The following is a 5,825-nucleotide window of genomic DNA, read 5'->3' on the forward strand; positions in this document are numbered from 1 at the left end:
TCACCAAAGTCCCTTTCTTCAGAGAAATAATAGTTCTTTTTCCTGCGAACACTGCGGCTGAACAACACGGAGATTCAGTCGGCAGGCAGGATCCAGGACCAAGGAGTTCGTTATACTTTGACTGTCCAAGCCCAGGAGGACTTGAACAGAGAAGTGGTGAAGACTGACTCAGCCACGACAAGGATCCCTGAGCTGGATTTTGAAATTCCTACTTTCAGACAGAAAGGAGCTCTGACCACTGTGGAAGGATTGATCAGTCGTGCTATTTCTGGCCTGGAGCAGGACCAGCCTACACGAAGGGCAAGTGGGGAAACCATAGCTGAAAGAATTGATGAGTTCATTGTCAAACTGAAGGCTCTAAAGCAAGTGGCTTCCCCTTTCACTCTGATCTTTGATGATCCCTCAGGGAACAGCTTTGTGGAAAACCCATTTGCTCCCCAGAAAGATAATACCCTGGTTATCACACATTATAATCGCACCTCAAAGCAAGAAGAGATGCTAGGACTCCAGGCAGAGGCACCAGAAGAGAAGCCCCAAGAAGAGGACCTCAGGAATGAAGTACTGCAGTTCAATACAAACTGCCCAGAGTGCAATGTTCCAGCTCAGACCAACACGGAGCTAGTACAAATCCCCCACTTTAAGGAGGATATCATCATGGCTACAAATTGTGAGAACTGTGGGTGCCGGACCAATGAGGTGAAATCTGCGGGCGCAGTTGAGCCCCTGGGCACCAGGATCACCCTCCACACCACAGACCCCTCAGATATGACCAGAGACCTTCTCAAGTCTGAGACGTGTAGTGTGGAAATCCCGGAGCTGGAATTTGAACTGGGTATGGCTGTCCTTGGGGGCAAGTTCACCACACTGGAGGGGCTGCTGCAGGACATCCGGGAGCTGGTCACCAAGAACGCTTTCACACTGGGTGACAGTTCCAGTCCTGGCCAGGCAGAGAAACTGCAGGAGTTTACTCAGAAGTTGGACCAGATCACTGAGGGTAACATGAAGGCCCACTTTATTATGGACAATCCAGGAGGAAACAGCTATTTGCAGAACATGTATGCACCCGAAGAGGATCCTGAGATGAAGGTGGAACGTTATAAGTGCACATTTGACCAAAACGAGAAATTGGGCCTCAATGACATGAAGACATAGGGCTATGAGTCAGGCCTGGCCCCACAGCGGTAGCAGTCGGAAGTCCATGGGCCCGCCTCCAGCGCTGCCCTCACTGTAGGCTTATTTATTACTACTGTAAGAAGATGGAGGAATATCCTCCCTCCTCCAGCCTTGTCCAGGTCTGAGTTGGAGATCTAGTTACACTTAACAGTTTATGATGCAAGTGCAAGTCTGTTATCTTACTTGGTGTTATTTTGGAAATTGCGAATTAGAGTGTGAAACCCTGCAGTGATCTGTGGGCACGTCATCACCACATGTCACCTCCCTCCACATGATGCTTTGTACTCTAGGTACAGTTCTTGACGTTCTTCACAGCTTGATCCAAGGAAATAGAGAATGTGGAATACAGACACAGCTGGAGCCTGGGAATCAGTTTTAAGTAAAGAAAATACTGACTTTAAGGAGGAGAGGCCTTTCCCAGGGGAGGACCTCCAGCACATGTGAAGAAGGGAAAATGATGGCTTTCAAGAAGCTCTGGCCTCGGGATCCACTCTATCCTTGTTTGAAAACCATTCTGTTCGACTTGAGACTCCTGAATAAAATCTTCTCCAATGTGAAAAAAAAAGTCATACCTCTCTACCTTTTTCTATGAAAAAGAGAGCGGGACAATGACTAAGAATGATAGAAGAACCAATGTCTTTGAGTTATGGTGCTAGAGAAGAGTCTTGAACGTATCATGGGCCACCAAGAAAAAAAAAAATAGGTCTGTCTTAGAAAGGGTGAAACCAAGATTCTCCTTGGAGGCTAGGATTTTGAATCTCCATCTCACATACTTCAGGCACTTGACCAGAAGAAACCAGTTCTTAGAGAAGAACATTATCCTTGGAAGGGTAGAGGAACAGTGCAGGAGAGGATGAGATGGATTGATACAGTAACTGGTGTAAAGGGGTAGGTGTGTCAGAGTCAGTAAGTCTGGCTCAGGACAGAGTAGGCTTCAGAACTGCTGTATATAGGGTTACTATGAGATCTCAACAGTACGTAACAAACACAAGATTGTGTGTGTGTGTGTGTGTGTGTGTGTGTGTGTGTGTGTGTGACTACAGTTCCATTTACTCCTTTTCAAGTACCTTACTAATAATACCTTGAATGGATTTTTTTCAAAGATTGTATCTACTGGATCAAGATACCAAGTACATTGTTACACCTAGATTGTCTATCTTTAGAAAAACAATACTTCATATATTGCATTTGGAAATTATATTATCTTTTCCATACCTTCTGTACTTACAAATAAACTCAATCATTTTAAACCCAATCATTGCCTCTCTGCTCAGACACTATGAATCTGCTTTGAATGATGCACGCTCATGTTTTCTATACATGAATTGGAAAAATCAATTATGTTCCTGTTGACTGAGCTTATTATTTTCAAATATAACACAAGATAGCATTCTGAATTCTCTGGGCCCTGTTCCTGTGTGATTTACAACTTCAGTGGATATGTAGGAGAAATGCATTATTGTTGCTGTTGCTATTGTTGTTGTTGTTGCTGTTGTTGTTAGGGGTCATTGAGTTGAATACGACTCATCACAACCCTATGGACAACAGATCTGAATGCTGTTCTAGTCTGTGCCATCCTCACACTTCCTGACACACTAGAGCCCATTGTGAAAGTCACTGTGTTAATCCGCTTGGTCAATGGTCTCTTATCCTTCCCTGAGCCTCCACTGTTCCAAGCACCCTATCCCTCTCCAAAGAATAGCCCCTCCTAGAAACATGTCCAAAGTATGTGTGGCGAGGCCTCCTTATTCCTGCCTCCAAAAAGCACTCTGACTGCACCTTTTCTGAGACATATTTGTTATTTTGGTCATCCATGGGATGTTCCGTGCTTGTCTCCAACGCCACAGTTCAAAGGCATCAATTCTTCTGTCATTCTTATCCATGTTCAGCTCTCAGATACATAGCAAGTGACTAGAAAGAGCATAGCCTGAATCAGACACCCCTTAGTCCTCAAACTGACATCATAACTCCTCAATAATTTGAAGAGGTTCCTAACTGCAAATTTTCCCAGTGAAATGCTTCTCCTTATTTTCTGATTGCTGGTACCAAGGGTGTGGATTTTGGATCCAAGAAAGATGAAGTGGCTGACAGTTTAAATATCTTTAAGCTCCACTCCATCAAGTTTCCTGTAGAGCCAGTGGTAAGAATCTTTGTCTTCTTGACATTGAGATGCAATCCATACCAAAGGCTGCATTCCTGGATCTTCTACTAGTGCTTCAAGTACTCCTCACTTTGAGCAAGCAAGATTGTGTCATCTGCATAGTATAGGTTATTAATGAGTCTCCTTCTGATCCTGATACCACATTCCTCTTCATAGAGTCCAGCTTCTCATACAATTTCCTCAGCATACAGATTGAATAAGTATGGAGAGAGAATACAGTATAGATTTCACAAGAACAAAATTAAGTGCTCTTGGACTCTCATTCTTCTCAATGTCAGCCACAACTTGTTATGATCCACACAGTAAAATGCTTTTGCATAGTCAATACAAAATTCTAATTTCTATTTTACTGCATCTACCTAATCCATATTTTACTTCAATACTGCCTTACATGTTTAGTTGTAATATTATATGGTTGTCATTGTTGTTATTAGGTTCTGTCAAGTCGACTACTACTCACAGGGACTCTATTAACAACAGATCTGAAGACTGTCCAATCCTGTGCCATTTTCACAATTTCTGACACATCTGAGCCCATTGCTGCAGTAACTGTGTTACTCCAACTTGTTAAGGATCTTCCTCTCTCTCACTGATTCTCCACCTTTCCAAGCATGATATCTCTCTCTAAAGACTTGCCTTTTCTAGTAAACACACTCAAAATATGTGAGATGAAGCTTTGTTGTCTTTGTCTCCAAGGAGAGCTCTGAGTGCATTTTCTCCAAGACGTATCTGATTGTTCTTTTGACAATCCATGAAATATTCAATGCTCTTCTCAGACATTAAAATTCAAAGGCATCAATTCTTCTTTTTTTTAATTATTTCTTCTTTTATCATCGTATTATTTGTCTATCTTTCAGATAGATGGCAAATGATTGAAAAGGCTGATTCAAGTGCACTTTCATCCTTACACTGACATCATTGCTCCTCAATAATTTAGCAAGGTCCCTGACTGTGGAATTTGGCAATGCTATGTGTCTCCTGGTCTCCAGACTGCTGATACCAAGGGTACTGAATGGAGATCAAAGTAATATGAAATCATTGGCAACTTCAATCTTTCCTACATCTATTATCATGTAGTCTATTGGTGCAATAATGAGTATTTTTTATCTCTTGCTGCTGAGATGTAATCTATATTGAAGTAACTATTATAACTAATAGTATTTGATCCTTTGCAGCAAGTGTTTGAAGTCCTCCTCATTTTCACTGAGGAAAATTGTCTCCTCTGCAGAACATAGGATGCCGTTGAGTCTTCCTCCAATCCTGATACCCCATTTTCGCTTACAGACCTGCTTCTCAAATTATTTGCTCAGCTCACAGGATAAATAAATACGGAGAAGATATGTAGTCCTGATACACACTTTTTTAAATTTTAAACTATGCACTGTTTCCCTTGCTCTTTGTAGACAACAGCTTCTCGATCTAGGTCTAGGTTTATCTTGAGCACAATTAAGTGTTTGGGGACTCCCATTCTTCTCAATGTTAGCCATGATCTGTTATAATCTACACAGTTAAATGTATTTGCATAGTCAATAAGCACAAACAGGCATTGTTCTGGCATTGTTTGCTTTCAGCCAGAATCCATTTAATGTCAGCAATGATATCTCTGGAGTCATGGCCTCTTCAAAATCAGATTTGGACTTCCGGCAGGCCTCTATCAATGTATTGTTCTAACCAGTTTTTTTATAATCTTTAGCGATATTTTGCTTGCATGTGATATTTAATGATATTTTTCTATAATTTCCACATTCTGTTGGATCACCTTTCTTGGAAATGGGAACAAATATAGATCTCTCCCAGTAAGTTGGCCAGACAGCTGTCCTTCAAATTGTTTAACACAAACTGGTATACATGTCCAGGGTTACATCTGTTAGTTGAAATTTTTCAATTGATAACCCAAAGATTTCTGAAGCCTTACTTTTTTGACAATCATTTCAGTGCTGCTTAGAGTTATCATTGTAATTATCATTGTCTCTTGGTAATATTATATTTAAGTGTTAACTAATTTATTTTACTAAAGAGACTCTGTATTACCTCCATATTCATTTAACGCTTCCTGAATCATTCCAGATTTTGTCCATAGCATCTCTTAGTACTGCAACTCAAGGTTTAAGTTTATTTTTCCTTTCTTGTACCTTAAGAAACTCTTAACAAGTTTTTTACTTTGTGTTCTCTAATTCAAGCTCCCTGCACATTGCTTTATAATAGTTTGCTTTGTCTTCTCAAGTTGCCCTTTGAATATTCTGTTCAGCTCTTTTACTTCAGCTTCTCTTCCCTGCGTTTTGGCTTCTCAATGCTCTAGTGCAATTTTTAGAGTGTCTTCTTTTTTTCTCCTCTTATTTTGTAATAACCTTTTGTTCTCTTCATAGATGATATCCTTGAAGTCATCCCACGACTTATGATGTTCAATGCTTCAAACTTGTTCTTAAGATGATTTTCTAATTCAGGTGGGATAGACTCAAGGTTGTGTTTTGGTTCCTTTGGACTTGTTTTC

General features: G+C 40.8%; 1 pseudogene; it reads left to right on the plus strand.

The window, feature by feature from the left end:
• Nucleotides 1-1,185, plus strand: part of LOC102843743 — a 32,833-nt pseudogene extending 31,648 nt beyond the window's left edge.
• The last annotated feature ends 4,640 nt before the right edge of the window (nt 1,186-5,825 follow it).

This window comes from Elephantulus edwardii, unplaced genomic scaffold (assembly GCF_000299155.1).
Source record: "Elephantulus edwardii isolate Elephantulus edwardi_28Jun2011 unplaced genomic scaffold, EleEdw1.0 scaffold00019, whole genome shotgun sequence".
Lineage (NCBI taxonomy): Eukaryota > Metazoa > Chordata > Mammalia > Macroscelidea > Macroscelididae > Elephantulus > Elephantulus edwardii.